At 43.6% G+C, this 18,520-nt stretch overlaps 1 pseudogene; it reads left to right on the forward strand.

Annotated features, from left to right (window-relative positions):
- The first annotated feature begins 4,715 nt into the window (after positions 1–4,715).
- The window catches only part of LOC149750669 (uncharacterized), a 47,562-nt pseudogene continuing 33,757 nt past the window's right edge, over positions 4,716–18,520 (forward strand).

Raw genomic sequence — 18,520 nt, forward strand, 5'->3', positions numbered from 1 at the left:
TCCCGATTCCTTTATTTCTTTCCTTTTGTCCTACCCAGTTATGTGGTGATCTTTCTTGCAATTTTGGTTTTATGAGATCTTCTGCCAGCATTCAGCAAGCATTCTGTGAGAACTGTTCCACATGTAGATGTATTTTTGATGTATCTGTGGGACGTGAGCTCCACATCCTTTTATTCTGCCATCTTGACCCGGCCCCACTAGCTTCTGATTTTTAAGCCATTTTTAACACCTCAAGTTTTGTTCAAAGAGCTTGCTAGAGAATATGTTACTGTTTTAAATAAACATTGAGAATGTCTTCCATATATATAAAATCTTTCCTTTTAAGTTTTAGATTTTATTATTACCATATTCTCTTTTAGATTAATAAGACCCAACAATATTCTTTTGTGTTATTGTTAACAGAAAAAGATATGTCCAAATCAAATTGCTTTCTTCACCATGACAGTATGCAGTGAAATCAATTTAAAAAGTTATATCTTGCTGTTATTATTTATTTATTTTTTGCGGTTTGTGGGCCTCTCACTGTTGTGGCTTCTCCCGTTGCGGAGCACAGGCTCCGGATGCGCAGGCTCAGCGGCCATGGCTCACGGGCCCAGCCGCTCCGCGGCATGTGGGATCTTCCCGGACCGGGGCACGAACCCGTGTCCCCTGCATCGGCAGGCGGACTCTCAACCACTGCGCCACCAGGGAAGCCCCTTGCTGTTATTTTTTCATAAGGTGGTATAGGAAACCCCAGAACACATGACAGGCCTTAGGATGCCTTTACTGAAAGCTCCTTCAGAGGCAGACCCCATATGTCCTCTGACCTTGAGAATCAACTGAACTGCATTTCTCCCCACTCCTGACCTGGCATAAAGGAGACAGAATTGGAGTAAGGAGGGAAGATGATGACAAAGTAAGGGTCAACCGAGAGGTCAAGGGAGGTTGCTGATTGGGGTGGAGGGCTGATGAGGATGGAATCTAAAGGGATGCCCATGAGGACCCGACGTCTGCTCCTGGAAGGTCAGAGCAGGTCGAGGATCACCTGCGCACTCTGATGACAGACGGTGATAAGTTTGGGGCGGGCTCTCTGGCTCCGACTGGTGCAGTAGTTTCCTTACCTCCAAATTCGTCCTTGCCTTCTTCAAAACTTCATGTGTCCTGGTCACTGAAACGAGAAAGCAGTCCCCAAGGCAGAAATTACCAGTGGGCCCACGCTTGCGTTGGATTTGTGTTCTACAGCTTGTCTTTCTGGACACTCAGCTCGGGGTCTCCTGCTGCCCCCCACCCCGTGTCCCCTCCTCTGCCTCCACGATTACTGATGGCACAGGAGGTTTAGAGATGTCACATCAGTCTCCCCCATCCCCTAACCTCTCTGGTCTCTGTCCATTCACAGCACAGGTGGCGGACCTGGAAGGACCCCCATTTCCTGTCCCATTCCCTGGCTGGGGGCACCCACACTGGCTGAAGATAAACTGTTCCATGCTCTCCTTCTGCTGGTTGGCGGTCTTCAGATGCTCAGCTGTGCTCTGAAGGAGACTCTCCTGTTTGGATAGTTTGGTTCTCAGTTCCAGAAGCTCCCTTTTCATGGACTCTCCCTGGGAAGAAAAACAGGCTCTCTGTCAACGGTCAGAAGGCCTAAAGCACCCTGTGTTTGGTGGCTCTTTACAACTCCAAATAGGATTCTACAATCTTCTCAAGTATTTTTGGAGCAGATTTCCCTCATTAAAGCCTCCCAATCCCTCCAGCAGGTGGTGGTGGCTCAGGATGGGCCATGAGGTGGGAACACTGAGGACCTGGAAGCCCCCATGCAGATTAGCACAGGCTACACTCCTGTTGCTGCAGAGAACCTGACTCCAGGCCACACTGAATCTCCCAGCTGTGAACAAGAGCTCAGATCTCATGCTGACATAGTTATATCACTTGGGCATCACAAGTAAGACTTGGTCGTTGGGAGTATTACGCCTGGATATCACGCCTGGGGAGACGGGGCTGGCCTGAGGTAGTCTGCTAGTTGGTTAATATTTGAATATTTGTGCCAATCTCAAGATGGCAAAACAGCCCTTTCTTTTTTTCCTTCCCCCCAGCACCACACGGCTTACAAGGCCTTAGTTCCTCCACCCAGGGACTGAACCTGGGCCATGGCAGTGAAAGCACCAAGTCCTAACCACTGGACTGCCAGGGAATTCCCCAAACACCCCCTCCTTTGGAATTAGTATAGTTGGGTCCCCTAAAGTGTCAGCGATATTATTTGGGGGTTAGAACCCCTGGGAGGGATCCTGAAACCTGCCTATCCAAGGTCACCAACCAGAAAGCGGTCTGAGATCTGAGAGCACCACGGGGAGGCTGACTCTCCCCAGGCCTGACCCTGAGACGCAGATGTAAATGATTTTCTGGGATTCCAGGGGGTGGCTATAAGAGGCTGAGTGACTCCTGGTGACATTCTGTGATCCTGCCTATGTGGACCAGGAGGTGGGGGTGGGCTAGGATGGGAAAGGAGATGTTGATTTTTTTTTTTCTTTTTTGCAGTACGCGGGCCTCTCACTGTTGTGGCCTCTCCCGTTGCAGAGCACAGGCTCCGGACGCGCAGGCTCAGCAGCCATGGCTCACGGGCCCAGCCGCTCCGTGGCATGTGGGATCTTCCCGGACCGGGGCACAAACCCGTGTCCCCTGCATTGGCAGGCGGACTCTCAACCACTGCGCCACCAGGGAAGCCCGATGTTGATGTTTTAACATGGTCCTGAACTTCAGCTCAGCCAAACTTCAGAAAGTTAAAGAAACGGGACATTTAGGGGTTACCAGGGCTCTCGTGTCTCTGCCTCCTCCATGTCCTTTCCTTCTGCTCTTTGATTACTTATCCTGGGGGTCAGGGCTGTGGGGAGAGGGGGTGGAGTCAGAGCTGCACTGAAAGCAGCCACCACGGAGGAGAGGCCTGCCTCCATCCTGACAAAAGAACCAAGGCAAAAGGAAGGCCAGCTTATGCTACCAGGGGAAGAAAAGCGAGTATCTGCTCACCACATGCACACACTCTGGGGAATGGGAACCTCTATCTGTGCAATGCCCTTGATCCTCTGATTTAATATGGCCCACTTTGGTTTTAGAGAAAACACTCTGCTTCCTGACACTCACTGTTTTCTAAATCCTCACATACTTTCTGTGCAGTAATCCATTCTTGAATTTTGCCAAGGATCCACATCAAAATTTCTTGTCTACAGTTTTTAGTATATATATTATTTTTATCATATTGCAAATAGAGCTATCTGTTCTTTCCTGGTCTTGCAGCATCTCTCTGATCTTCATGGTTTCTCAAAGACTATTGACGGGGGTTCTGAGAATAAGGCTCCGGTGCTGTCAGTCGTCTGGGGTGGAATCACCTGGGCCTGGCAGATTGAGCTTATTAAAATATTACTGTCTTCTCACCTGGGAGGTCTGTCTGGTCTTTCCAGGCATGCAATGGTAATTTAGAAGTTTTGCCTTCTCCCTTATCTATAGCTTTTGTTATCTTCCCAAGCAGTGGCCTTTCCTCTCACATCTCTTGCTCTGAAGAGGCTAATTTAGAAATAACTCTTGATGTCTCTCTCCTTTTCCACAAGAATTCTGGGCTTAATACTTTGGACAATACTCTTAGTCTTTTATGACTATTCAATAAATATAAGTAAAAATAATTTGTTAATTATGATATATTGATTTGATTAAATCAATCAACACTTAGGTCGGACTTCAGTCGGCTCCCCACTCCCCCCTCAGCCCACAGAGGAAACGATGCCCCCCTGTGGATGCCCACTGACTAGTGTTCGGAAAGCTCTGGAGGATGTTTTGCGGGCAACTCCAGACACAGCTGTATGGTCAGACCATTCAAGATGGCTGTTCTCTTGCTCTCTGTCCATTCTCTGCTGACCAGCCCCTCCTTCACCCACATGACTATCCAATCTGCTTAATTATAGGGCTTAATCAGTAACCACCTACATGCTTGCCCCCGCCCCCAGGCTCTGGTTTCCCTGGTGAGCCTACTTGACATCAATTCTCCCTATAAATGGTTGCCTCCCTCACCGAGTCGTGAAGATTGCTGTCTTGTTCTGCCTGCTGTTTGCCGAACACTGTGGAGCGTCGCTCCAGGACCTTTGTTTAAGACTTGTAAGATTCTGTATCCGTTGAAAGTTGTTTCTGTCACTGTCTATGGGCTGTTTCTTTGGTGTTTCAGCTGGGGAATTACAAGGCTTGCAGACCTGCACGGTGCAGCCCAACAATAATCGTGAGAATTAGTAACCAAAGAGGAGCCCTGAGTGTATGAGTAGGAGGTGGTGAGGAGATATGGGGATAGCAGATCAGCATGGGAGGGATACACAGAGCTGCGGCAAAGTCTGGAGAAACCTGAGAGAGTGTATAGGCCTCATGTTCCGTCCTTTCCTAGGTCCAAACTAGCTGTGAGTTGTGGGCAGGTAGAACAGGCACTAACAGGAATCTAGTTTGATAACTAATGACAGTATCTGCAAGGGGGTTGCACAGAGGTGGTGGATTTCCTAGAGCCCTTGTGCTTGGAGCCTAGGAGTCTGAGGGCCCGTGGTTGGGAATTGTCAGGAAGTAGCCCTTTCTAGACTGAGAATAGCTATGGGAGTTTGGGGTTGGTAGGTCTGGGTAGCTCTGTTCTCTCCAGCTTGTCTCTTTGCTTCTCCAGTTGGTGACTGGTGTGGCCAGGGAGGAAAGGGGCCTGGGAGTGACCACCCACCTCTGAAAGCATGACTGAGCTGAGCCTGAAGCCTCTGGTTTTCTTCCCTAAGGACTCTGTTCTCATTGCAGAGCTGAGGTGTGGACTCCAGGCCCGGACTGTAGAAGTTAGAGGTGGGTCCTGTCCCAGGAAGTGCAAGCAGGCAAGTTACACATTTGGGTCATAGGTGCTCTCTGTGTTGCTCATTCTGCATCTCCAAAGATACCATCCCAACCCAGCAGAAAACCCAGAGAACTCGCATCCTGGGCCTAAAGCCTGATGGGCTGAATGCCTGGCTTTCCCGTGGCTCCTCTGAGTGGGCTCTGTGCGTGCATTACCACGTGCCCTGGCTGCAGCTGTTCAGGAGGCCCTTCCCCCTAAATACCTGCCGCTGAGCTGTGGGCAGGACAAGGGCGTGTGGAAGGGACGGCCTCCAAGCGCCAGCAGCCTGGGGGTGGTGGGGGAGGAGGGCCACCTCGGGAAGTGGCTGGAGGAGGCCCTGCAGACCTGGCTCTACCCCTTGCCAATCACAGGGCCAGGACACAGAGGTCAGCAGGCGGATATGAGCACATTAGGCTGGAAGAGAAGTCAGAGGATTCTGGGGACCAGACCTGGTTAGATCTGCCGCGAGGAAAGTTACTCTCTGAGCTCAGATACAGCTGCAACGGGAGCATAGTACTTGCCCCCTGCCTTGCTGGTGTAAGGAGCAAATACAGAAAAGCAGACCTCGGTGCTTTGAAATCTGTGAAGCTCTGCCTAGGGGTTGACCTTCAGCAGCTCCCTAATTACAACCAGAAACAGGAAGCCCTGGGCCTCTCCTACCGCTTCCGCGGGCAGTGGAGCTGAGCCTGTGTTCCAGCTGCTCCCGCAGGCGGTCATTAATGCAGATGGACTCCTCCAGGCGCTGGCGCAGGTTCCGGATTTCGCCAAGGTGCTCCTCTAGCAGGTCAGTCCCTGCAGTCACCCAGCAGGGCAGGAGGAGGTGGGAGATGGAGAATCCTGGTCACTAGTGGGGCCCATATGGGGGGTGTGGGGTTTGGCCAGTGGCCTCTCAGCAAGATCCCTAAACATCACCGGTCTCTCTCACGGGCATCCAAGAGCTCAGGTGACTTTGTTTAAAGAGTAAATTGGCTTCAAACACAGGACAGCTGGTGCTAACCAAGCCCCATGGGCCTCCTCCCATGCAGGGGTACTTGTAAGGGAGTTGTAATTGTACATGTACAGCTACCAGGGTAACTGGTAAGTGTAAGGGGTTTTACATGGTTTAGAAAAATAATTGAGCTGATCGGCTTTGTGCTTTACCTGTGGGTTTGGAGTTAAGCTGGTACATGGGGGAGCCTGAAGATGGTTCCCCAGATATGCTCCCTTTCTGAGGCCTCATCATGTCCCACTGGCCTCTGCTGCCCAAGTACCCAGGCTCGAGGATTCTGCCCAGTTCTGTGGTGCCCCTCAGAGGAGAGAGGGGCTGGGCAGGGCTGAGGTAGTGGGAAGAGCTGGCTTCTAAATGCTTGGTTGGCAATGTGGCTGGGGAAGCAGGATGAACATTGCTGACACCTGGGCAGAAAGAAACATGGATGAGAAGCAGTATCGGAACAGAAGGATCGGCAAGGAAGCATGTGATTGCTAAGAACAGACACTAAAGGGGACACGTGGGCTATCAGAGGTCCCAGTCTGCTGGGAAATTCCAATTAGATGAGGATTCCCATCCTAGAGGCTATAACTTTTCACCCCTTGTATTTGCTAGCATGAGACACCAAGAGGTAGGGGATGAATAACGTATCAGAAAGTCACTAGTGTACACAAAAGGGAAGTCCAGTGGCCCTAATCCTGGCTCCTGTGATAATTCCTCATGACAGATTCCGGGGAAGTTCCAGAAGTAGAACTCACTGGGAAAATCAGAGGTTAAGAGTGTGATGGGCCATAGCATTGAGCACACCTGTGAACGGGAATATTTGTGTCCCTATGAGTACTTGCTGTACCCAGAAGCTAACCTGCCAGCTTTTGGGATTGTCAGAAGAGAAAGGGGGTATAAATCCAGCTAGACGTGGCGGCCCCAGTTACTCCAGAGTGAGGAACTTCTTTGCTGAGGCTGGGGGAGGTTCTAGGTAAGGCAAGAGGTGATTTCATTCTTACCCAACATGATTCCAGGAACTGAAATATGTCATCACTCATGTCTAAAGTCATGAACACTCTTCCATGGGGTAGGGAGGACCTTTCATTTCATAGGCTGGTGCTTTCATAGATCCTATGAAATCATGGGCCTTCCCATTATCTCTGCTTCTGTGTAAAAAGAAGCCCAACTTGGTGGAGAGAGGGAAAGAGGTGAACAGGGCCATAGTTTAGGATATTCACATTCAGAAGACTACTTTCTTCCAGGGATTATCAATATGGGCAGTAGGTAGCTCCACCTAAGAACTTGGAGTGAGGAGTGAAGTCATAGATTAAGTGTTCAGTGGCTTTTATGGCCAAATATGTTGCTAAGGTTTCTTCCAAAATAATGTATTCTTATGCATTTGCTCATTTGCAACTCCAAAGGCCCAAAGCCGTATTTCCCTGTTGCCTTGTGGTCCTTGTCATCATCTTCAGTCAATTTAACCTGCAAATTGAAGGTCTCTATATCATTACATAATCTTAGAGATAGAAATATATGTACAGCTTGTTTACCTGAAAAGACTGCTGTTTCTCTGTGGACCAGTGGAGTTGAGCAGAATTCTTTTGTTCTCAATAAGTCATCTCAGATTTTTTTTTCTAGACAATGATGATTTTTCTATTCATGGTAACATTTTTATAAAGAACATATACTACCTTAGTTGAGTCCTATTGAGAAAATGGTTCCCATTGTACAAAATAAATCATCACTCTCAACTAGCTTTTCCCCACTGAGCAAGTTCTGGCCAAGACTTCAGAGGTTTTTAATAAGCTTGGTAATAATTGCTTAATATATGGTATTAAGGTTATTTTTAATAACACTTCAAATAGATCAGTGCAATGTGACTTTGGGCAAGTCACTTAACTTTTTAGGTTTCAATTATGTCAGTTTAGGAAGAATTTGGTTAACTATTTTTTTCTGCTACAGATACACTTTTGAGTTTCCCCACACAGCAGTGTCATCCCTCAGTTTAAATGGGAGTTGTGATGGAGGTGTGACCCCAACTTTGAAAAGCAATCTGCTCACTCCTTCCTTCACTTAGTCATGAATGCTTAGTGGAGCACTTGGAAATTGTGGACATTGTCACCCTTGTGAAACCACCAGCCTAGCCAACCCCAGCAGAGTTATAGTGCGCACATATCAGGGGAACTCCCCACATTTCAGGCTCACAAACCATGGGATGATGTAAGTTAGAAGATGACTCTCTGTCTTGCCCACATCTCTCTTCCTGACCCCAGCTTCTGTGCCTCTAAACGTTATTGTAACTGTGTGGAATATATCCTTTCCACCCCTGATCATGGCTTATATTTCGCCATGTACATCTGAAACACAACCACAGGTTCCTGGCATGTGCCAATCCAGGTAGATCCAGTACCTGTTGCATAGAAACTGCCCTTGCATCTTCTCTTGTTGAATATACCAGTTGTCCAAAGGCAGATAAAAGTAACATCAGATTTACTACATGTATTCAAGGAGACATATGTGAAATTTTTAAATGCCTTTGACAAGTAGGAAAGAGATACTATGGAATTGTAATGAAATTCATAAGTTACATATAGAGTTTAATTCTCATAGAAACTTAAAAAAAAAAAAACTACAGTCAACAGAAGAGGAAGTAGCGGGATAGGCATGCCAAAACTGACTTCAAGTTATATAAAACCCAATATGTTGCCATGGAGGGAATTTGAATCAACATTATAATGGGATATATCAAGAATAATAAAGTTGGGAGGAATATACCTTTGCTAAATTAACTAGTCATAAGCTTAAGTGAAGCAGAGTATTATTCTCAAATTGTCTCCACGCTCAGAAGTATATGAAAGATTGGTACAGACTAAAAGAAGAATGTGTAAAATTTTACATTTTTCTTTGAGGAAAAGCACCAAGGACAATCCAAATAGAAACAGACTGATGAATGACCTGAATATAGCCCTCAATAAATGAAAGCTACTGGGAAGTATTGCTGCCTTTTTGGTTTTCTCTGTACACACAAGACTGAACAAGGAGAAATTCTCAGATTTTAGAGTGTTTACAAGGATCAGAAATTGCAGGAAGCCAGAAATTGAACGGGGCTGTAGGGAAGGATGGTCTCCTTCATTGGAGGCCTTCAGAGAGGAGATAAAGAGCCTTTACTCTGAGTTATTGAGCCCTGTTCTCTGTGGCCAGCATTCTAAGGTGATGTGGGGTCTGATAAAGCTTCCTGACTTACAAGGTGTATCTCAGGGGGCTGCATTTAAACCAGAAGAATCACAGCCTTCTCATTTCCAGCATAATTCAAAAACACCTTTGTTTTCATTAGAGTTATTCACTGTTGCTTTCTTCTCTTCTCACACACTTTTGGATCCTTCACTTCCACCTCCTGGCTGTACCTCTCTTTGTCCTCCCACCCACAAATGGCTCCAGAGCGCACATGGCTGAGGAAGCAGTTATCTGTATACCATTCCCTAGGGCTGACTCTTCACGTAGGAGCTGCTTGTGCTGCCATATTCAGATACGACCTCTTTGTCACCTGACCTCTTTATATATATATATTTAATTTTAGTATATATTTTTTATAATATTGTGTTTCAGGTGTACAGCAAAGTTGTTCAGTTATACATATATATTTTTACAGATTCTTTTCCTTTATAGGTTATACAAGTTATTGAATATAGTTCCCTGTGCTATACAGTAAAACCTTGTTGTTTATTTTATATATAGTAGTGTATATCTGTTAATCCCAAGCTCCTAATTTATCCCTTTGGTAAATTTATCTCTTATTTCCCCTTTGGTAACCATAAGTTTGTTCCTATGTGAGTCTATTTCTGTTTTGTGAATAAATTCATTTGTATTATTTTTTTAATTCCACATATAAGTGATATCATATAATTGTCTTTCTCTGACTTCACTTAGTATGATAATCTCTAGGTTTATCTTTTGCTGCAAATGGCAATATTTCATTCTTTTTTATGACTGACTAATTTCCATTGTGTATATATTATATGTACCACATCTTCTTTATCCATTCATCTGTCGATGGACACTTAGGTTGCTTCTGTGTCTTGTCTATTGTAAATAGTGCTTCCGTGAACATTGGGATGCAGGTATCTTTTCAAATAGGGTTTTTGTCATTTCTGAACATACACCAGGGAGTGGGGTTGCTGGATCATATGGTAACTCTATTTTACTTTTTTAAGGAACCCATATTGTTTTCCATAGTGGCTGCACCAATTTTCATTCCCACAATCAGTGTAGGGGTCCCTTTTCTTCACACCCTCCCCAGCATTTAATATTTGTAGACTTTTTGATGATGGCCATTCTGACCAGTGTGAGGTGATACCTCATTGTAGTTTTGATTTGCATTTCTCTAATAACTAGCAGTGTTGAACATCTTTTCATGTGCGTTTTGGCTATCTGTATGTCTTCTTTGGAGAAATGTCTATTTAGATCTTCTGCCCATTTTTCCATTGGGTTGTTTGTTTTTTGTGATATTGAGATGCATGAGCTGTTTGTATATTTTGGAGATTAATCCCTTGTCGGTCACATTGTTTGCAAATATTTTCTCCCAGTCCGTAGGTTGTCCTTTCATTCTGTTTATGATTTCCTTTGCTGTGCAAAAGCTTTTAAGTTTCATTAGGTCCCATTTGTTTATTTTTGTCTTTACTTTCACTACTCTAGGAGGTGGATCCAAAAAGATATTGCTGCAATTTATGTCAAAGAGTGTTCTTCCTATGTTTTCCTCTAAGAGTTTTATAGTATCTGGCCTTACATTTAGATCTTTAATCCGTTTAGGGTTTATTCTTGTGAATGGTGTTACACAGTGTTCTAATATCATCCTTCTACATGTAGCTGTCCAGTTTTCCTAGCACCACTTAATGAAGATACTGTCTTTTCTCCATTGTATATTCTTGCCTTCTTTGTCATAGATTAGTTGATCATAGGTGCTTGGGTTTATCTCTGGACTTTCTATCTTGTTCCAGTGATGTATATTTCTGTTTTTTGCCAGTACCAAACTATTTTGATTATGGTAGCTTATTACAGTAATATTAATCAATAATATTACTGATTATTATAATCTGAAGATGGGGAGCCTGATTCCTCCAGCTTTGTTTTTCTTTCTCAAGATTGCTTTGGCTATTTGGGGTCTTTTGTGTTTCCATACAAATTACAAAAATTTTTGTTCTAATTCTGTGAAAAATGGCATTGGTAATTTGATAGCGATTGCATTGAATCTACAGATTGCTTTGGGTAGTATAGTAATTTTGACAATATTGATTCTTCCAGTCCAAGAACATGGTATATCTTTCGATCTGTTTGCGTCATCTTAGATTTCTTTCATCAGTGTTACAGATTTCAGAATACACGTCTTTTGCCTCCTTAGGTAAGTTTATTCCTAGGTATTTTATTCTTGTTGATGTGATGGTAAATGGAAATTTCTCTTTGTGATCTTTCATTGTTAGTGTATAGAAATGCAAGAGATTCCTGTGTATTAATTTTGTATCCTGAAACTTTACCAAATTCATTGATGAGCTCTAGTAGTTTTCTGGTAGCATCTTTAGGATTTTCTATGTATGGTATCATGTTGTCTGCAAACAATGACACTTTTACTTCTTCTTTTCCAATTTGGATTCCTTTTATTTCTTCTTCTTCTCTGATTGCTGTGGCTAGGACTTCCAAAACTATGTTGAATAGTGGTGAGAGTGGACATCCTTGTCTTGTTCCTGATCTAAGAGGAAATGATTTGTTTTTCACCATTGAGAATGAATATAGCTGTGGGTTTGTCATATATGCCCTTTGTTATGTTGAGGTAGGTTCCCTCTATGCCCACTTTCTGGAGAGTTTTTAGTATAAATGGGTATTAAATTTTGTCAGAAGCTTTTTCTGCATCTATTGAGATGATCATATTGTTTTTATTCTTCAGTTTGTTAATGTGGTATGTCACATTGATTGATTTGCGTATATTGAAGAATCCTTGCATCCTTGGGATAAATCCCACTTGATCATGGTGTTTGATCCTTTAAATGTGTTGTTGGATTTGGCTTGCTAGTATCTTGTTGAGTGTTTTTGCATCTATATTCACCAGTGATGTTGGCCTGTAATTATCTTATTTGTGGTATTCTGTCTGGTTTTGGTATCAGGGTGATGGTGGCCTCATAGCTGAGCCTGGGTGCATTCCTTCCTCTGCAAATTTTTGGAATAGTTTCAGAAGGATAGGTGTTAACACTTCTCTAAATGTTTGACAGAATTCGCCTGTGAAGCCATCTGGTCCTGGATTTTTGTTTGTTGAAAGTTTTTAAGTCAGTTTCCATTTCAGTACTTGTTATTTGTCTGTTCATATTTTCTATTTCTTCCTGGTTCAGTCTTGGAAGATTGTACCTTTCTAAGAATTTGTTCATTTCTTCTAGGTGTGCATTCTATTGGCATGTAGTTGTTTGTAGAAATCTCTTGTGATCCTTTGTATTTCTGTGCTGTCAGTTGTTATATCTTTTTCATTTCTAATTTTATTGATTTGAGCCCTCTCCTTTTCTTTTTCTTGATAAGTCTAGCTAAAGGTTTATCAATTTTGTTTATCTTTTCAAAGAACTAGATTTTCATTTCATTGATCTTTTCTATTGTTTTCTTTGTCTCTATTTCTTTTATTTCTGCTTTGGTCTTTATGATTTCTTTCTTTCTTCTAACTTTGGGTTTTGTTTGTTCTTCTTTCTCTAGTTGCTTTAGGTGTAAGTCTAGGTTGTTTATCTGAGATTTTTCTTGTTTTCTGAGGTAAGATTGTATTGCTATAAACTTCCTTCTTAGAACTGCTTTTGCTGCATCCCATAGGTTTTGGATCATTCTGTTTTCATGTCATTTTTCTCTAGGTATTTTTAAATTTACACTTTAATTTCTTCAGTGATCCATTGGTTGTTTAGTAACATATTGTTTAGCCTCCATGTGTTTGTTTTTTACAGTTTTTTTTTCCTGTAATTTACCTCTAATCTCATAGAGTTGTGGTTGAAAAAGATATGACTTCAGTTTTCTTAAGTTTACCAAGGTTTGATTTGTGGCCCAAGATGTAATCTATCCTGAAGAATGTTACTTGTGCACTTGAGAAGAAAGTGTGTTCTGCTGCTTTAGTATGGAATGATCTAAAAATATCACTTAATTCCATTTGGTCTAATTTGTCATTTTAGTCTGTGTGTTTCCTTGTTAATTTTCTGTCCGGATGCTCTGTCCACTGGTGCAAGTTGGGTGTTAAAATCCCCCACTATTATTGTGTTACTGTCGATTACCCCTTTTATGGCATTAGCATTTGCCTTATGTATTGAGGTGCTCTTACGTTGGGTGCATATATATTAACAATTATTATGTCTTCTTCTTGGACTGAGCCCATGATCATTATGTAGTGTCCTTCCTTGTCTCTTGTAAGAGTCTTTATTTTTTATTTATTTAAAAAATTGTTCCACTCCTCCAGCTTTATTGAGATATAATTGACATATAATATTGTGTAAGTTTAATGTATATAATGTGATGATTTGATACATGTACATATTGTGATATTTTTAGTACATAATGTTGATGCATCCTTCACCTCTCATAATCACAATTTTTTGATTGGTCTTATGGTGAGAATATTTAAGATTTACTGAATTAGCAGCTTTCAATATACAATACAGTATTACATAGTAACTACAGTCACTATGCTATACATTAGATTCCCAGAACTTTTTCATTGTGTAGCTGGAAGTTTAGGTTTAGATTACTTCCACATCTTGGCTATTGTGAATAATGCTGCAATAAACACGAGAGGCATATATTTCTTTGATACCTTGTTTTCATTTCTTTGGGCTACATACCCAGAAGTGGAATTGCTGGGTCATATGGTAGTTCTGTTTTTAATTTTTTGAGGTACCTCCACACTGTTTTCCATAATGGCTGAACCAGTTTACATTCCCACCAACAGTGCACAATTGTTCCCTTTTCTCCAACATTTATTAGTCATCTTTTTGATGATAGCCATTCTGACAGGTATGAGGGGATATCTCATGGTGGTTTTGATTTGCATTTCCCTGATAATTAGTGATGTTGAACATCTTTTCATGGACCCATTGGCCATTTGGTTGTCTTCTTTGGAAAAATGTCTATTCAAGTCCTCTGCCCAATTTTATTTCATTTTTAACATCTTTATTGGAGTATAATTGCTTTACAATGGTGTTCTAGTTTCTGCTGTATAGCAAAGTGAATCAGCTATATGTATACATATATCCCCATATCCCCTCCCTCTTGCGTCTCCCTCCCACCCTCCCTATATCAAAGTCTATTTTGTCTGATATGAGTATTGGTACTCCAGCTTTCTTTTGATTTCTGTTTGCATGGGCTATCTTTTTCCATCCCCTCACTTTCAGTCTGCATGTATCCCTAGGTCTGAAGTGAATCTCTTGTAGACAGCATACATACCAGTCTTGTTTTTGTATCCATTCAGCCAGTCTATGTCTTTTGGAGCATTTAATCCATTTACATTTAAGGTAATTATTGATATATATGTTCCTATTGCCATTTTCTTAATTGTTTTGGATTTGTTTTTATCAGTGTTCTTTCTTCCCTTCTTCTTTTGTTCTCTTCTCTTGTGGTTTGATGACTATCTTCAGTGTTGTGTTTGGGTTGCTTTATCTTTTTTGTGTGTGTATCTATTGTAGATTTTTGGTTTGCAGTTCCCATGAGGTCTTGATATAGCAGTCTGCATATGTACAAAGTTATTTCAAGTTGCTGGTATCTTAATTCCAAATGCAATTCCCATTTCCTGCAGTTATACTCTCCTCTTCTCATGGTTGTTGGTTTTGAGATCATTTTGTGCCTGGATGATTTTCTATTACTACTTTGTTTGCCTTCACTAGTGAGCTTTCCCATTTGTGATTTTCTTGCTTCTAGTTGTGCCCTCTTTTTTTCCCCTCCTAGAGAAGTTCCTTTAGCGTTTGTTGTGAGCCTGGTTTGGTGGTACTGAATTCTCTTAGCTTTTGCTTGTCCGTAGAGCTTTCGATTTCTCCGTCAAATCTGAACAAGAGCCTTGCTGGGTAGAGTGTTCTTGGTTGTAGGTTGTTCCCTTTCATCACTTTAAATATATCCTGCCACTCTTTTCTGGCCTGCAGAGTTTCTGCTGACAAATCAGCTGATAACTTTATGGGGATTCCCTTGTATGTTATTTCTTGCTTTTCCCTTATTGCTTTTTATATATTTCTTTGTATTTATATTTTTTCAGTTTGATTAATATGCGTCTTGGCACATTCCTCCTTGGGTTTATCCTGTATGGGACTTTCTGCACTTCTGGACTTGAGTGACTTTTTCCTTTCCCATGTTAGGGAAGTTTTTGGCTATAATTTTTTCAAGTATATTCTCAGGTCCTTTCCCTTTCATTTCTTCTTCTTGGACCCCTATATTGTGAATGTTGGTGCATTTACTGTTTTCCCCAAAGTCTCTTAGACTGTCCTCATTTCTTTTCATTCTTTTTTCTTTATTCTGTTCTGTGGCAGCGATTTCCACCACTCTGTCTTCCAGCTCACTTATTCGTTCTTCTGCCTCAGTTATTTGGCTATTGATTCCTTCCAGTGTGTTTTTCATTTCAGTTATTGTGTTGTTCGTCTCCGTTTGTTTGTTCTTTAAATCTTCTTTCTCTTTGTTAAACATTTATCTTTCCAGTCTGTGCCTCCATTCATTTTCTGAGATTTTGGATCATATTTACTACCATTACTCTGAATTCTTTTTCAGGTAGATTGCCTATCTCCTCTACATTTAATTGTTCTTGTGGGTTTTTATCTTGCTCCTTTGTCTGCAACATATTTCTCTGTTGTCTCATTTTGTCTGACTTTCTGTGTTTGTGGTCTCTTTTCCAAAGGCTGCAGGATCATAGTTCCTCTTGCTTCTGGTGTCTGTGCCCCGTGGGTGAGGTTGGTCCAGGGGCTTGTGTAGGCGTCCTGGTGGGAGGGACTGGTGCCTGCCCTCTAGTGGGTGGAGCTGAGTCTTGTCTCCCTGGTAGGCAGGGCCGTGTCAAGGGGTGTGTCTTGAGGAGGCTGTGAGTTCAGTATGACTTTAGACAGCCTGTCTTTTGATGGGTGGGCCTGTGTTCCTAACTTGTTGGTTGTTTGGCCTGAGGCTTTCCAGCACTGGAGCCTGCAGTTGTTGGGTGGGGCCAGGTCTTGGTGCCAAAATGCAGACCTCTGGGAGAGCTCACACTGATCAATATTCCCTGTGGCCTCTGCTACCGGTGTCCTTGCCCCTACAGTGAGCTATAGCCCACTTTTGCCTCCCCATGAGATCCTTTAAGACCTCTAGGTAGGTCAAGCCCAGGTTCCTATGGAGGTACTGCTTTGTGCTGGGCCCCAGTGCACATGAGACCTTGTGTGCAGCCTCCAAGAGTGGAGTCTCTGTTTTCCCCAGCCCTGTGGAGCTCTTACACTCAAGCCCTGCTGGCCTTCAAGGCTAAATGTTCTGGTGGTTCTTCCTCATGATGCCAGACACTCAGACTGTCTTGGAGGGCTACTTTTATGTGGGAACTTCCCTGTGTAGCCTGTGTGGGTTTAACATTTTCTGGTGCGAGGACTGTTTTTAGTAGAGATATCTGCCACCTCTTTCCTGAGTTATGCTGGCCATTATCCCCTTGATAGGAGGTGTGACTGATGCTGTGGTAACCAGAGCCCACACTGGATTTGAGCAGAGCCTCCTCTTTGCTCTGTGGTTGTCACTGCCTTGTTGGGGCAGAGTCTGTTCCCTATTTGTTGGAGTAGAGGCCCCCAGATCTCTTTCTTAGCTGTATTTTTGATCTGTGGTGAAGTAGGTGGGATTGGAGCACGCCCAGTGGGAGAGAAGCCACTGAGTGTTCCTCCTCTGGAGCTGTTCACCCATGGGTGTGCTCTGTTGTGTCACCTTGCATCCATTGTGTGAGCTCTTGGATGACACTGTTGTTGGCACCGCTCTCAGACCCACCTTATCTGTGGTTATGCAGGCAATTGGCCCTGGTGTTTCTCAGGCATTGTTTTCATCAGGCCACCAGCGTAGACCTACTGAAGTCAGGTCCCAGGATTGTAGTAATCATGGATCTGGACCCACTGTGGGTGCTATGGGGGCAGCTCAGACTCTGGCCTGGCCCAACTCCCATGTGTATGTGCCCACAATGTCCACAGCTGCTAAAACTAGACCCGTCTTGGCTGCAGGAGCACTCATTGTCTGTTCAGATGTTCTGCAGGTGCTGAGTTTGCAAACCAGTTGCAAGGGTGTAAATCCACAGTTTGTGCAGCTGTAAGGAGAGATTTCAGCACTTTTTCTTTAGTTGAATGGCCCCTGGGGCTCAGCTGTGGTTTCAGCCCCACCTCTGCATGTGGGCCACCCACAGATGTCTGCTCCTGAGGCTGCCCTGGAGCACACAAGCCCGCCCCAGTGGGGAGGGGGCATGAAGGAGCATGGGGAGCAGCTGGGGGCACAAGCGCTTGCTCCTGCAGGGAGGGGTGCAGAGGAGACAGCAGCCTGGGGTGTGAGTGCCCACCCTGGTGGGAGCCCTTCTTAGTGCTGGGGAGGGAGGGGCTGGCATGTGGGAAGAGAGCCTACAGTGGTGTCCCTGCCCTTTGCACGTCACTCAACAATGGTGCTTCGCTTCTGTGGTGGTCCAGGCTTCCTCCACAAGCATTCCTGGTTGCAGAGCTCCTCACTCCTCTCCCTTCAGGCTGTTTCCTCATAGCGAACAGCAGTCCTCTCACCAGGTCTGCTCTCCAAATCCCACGTTCTGGCACCAGGCCCCTGTCCACACCAGTGGATACACATCTCAGGCTGGGGCATGCTGGGCTATGGCACAGACCAACTGTGTAGGTCTCATTCTTTCATGCCAGCTGCAGACCATTTGCTGTGCTCTCCTCTGAGCCCCTGAAGCTCTCCTTCTGTCCCAGCTGATCTCCCCACCAGTGAGGGGACTTCCCCAGATGCAGGAACCTCTCCTTTCCTTCACCTCCCCCACCCAGGGTTGCAGGTCCCATCCCACTTCCTCTCCTCTTCTTTTTTTCCTTCTTCGTTCTTTCATCCTACCCAGTTATGTGGGGAGCTTTCTTGTCCTTTTATGTGTCCAAGGCCCTCTGCTAGTGTTCAGCAGGTGCTCTGTGACAATTTTTTCATTTGTAGATGTATTCTTGATGCCTTTGTGGGGAGAGGTGAACTCCACGTCCTCCTACTCCACCACTATCTGGACTCTCCTTCTATTTTTAGTTTTTAAAGGAACGTACTACTGTTCTCCATAGGGGCTGTATCAATTTACATTCCCACCAACAGTGTGGGAATGTTCATTTTCCTCCACACCTTCTCCAGCATTTATTATTTGTAAAATTTTTAATGATGGCCATTGTGACTGGTGTGAGATGGTACCTCATTGTAGTTTTGTTTTGCATTTCTCTAATAATTAGTTATGTTGAGCATCTTTTCATGTGCCTGTTAGCAATCTGTATATTTTCTTCGGAAAAATGTCTATTTATTTCTTCTGTCCATTGTTTGATTGAGTGGTATGTTTTTGTTTGTTTTTTGTTTTTGAGCTGTATGAGCTATTTGTATGTTTTGGAAATCAATGCCTTATCAGTCACATCATTTGCAAATATTTTCTCCCATTCTGTATGTTTTCTTTTTGTTTTGTTTATGGTTTACTTTGCTGTGCAAAAGCTTTTAAGTTTAATTAGGTCCCATTTGTTTGTTTTTGTTTTTAT

The sequence above is a fragment of the Delphinapterus leucas genome, chromosome 1 (genome assembly GCF_059928025.1).
Source record: "Delphinapterus leucas isolate spDelLeu-1000000601 "Yukka" chromosome 1, BTC_Dleu_Yukka2, whole genome shotgun sequence".
Lineage (NCBI taxonomy): Eukaryota > Metazoa > Chordata > Mammalia > Artiodactyla > Monodontidae > Delphinapterus > Delphinapterus leucas.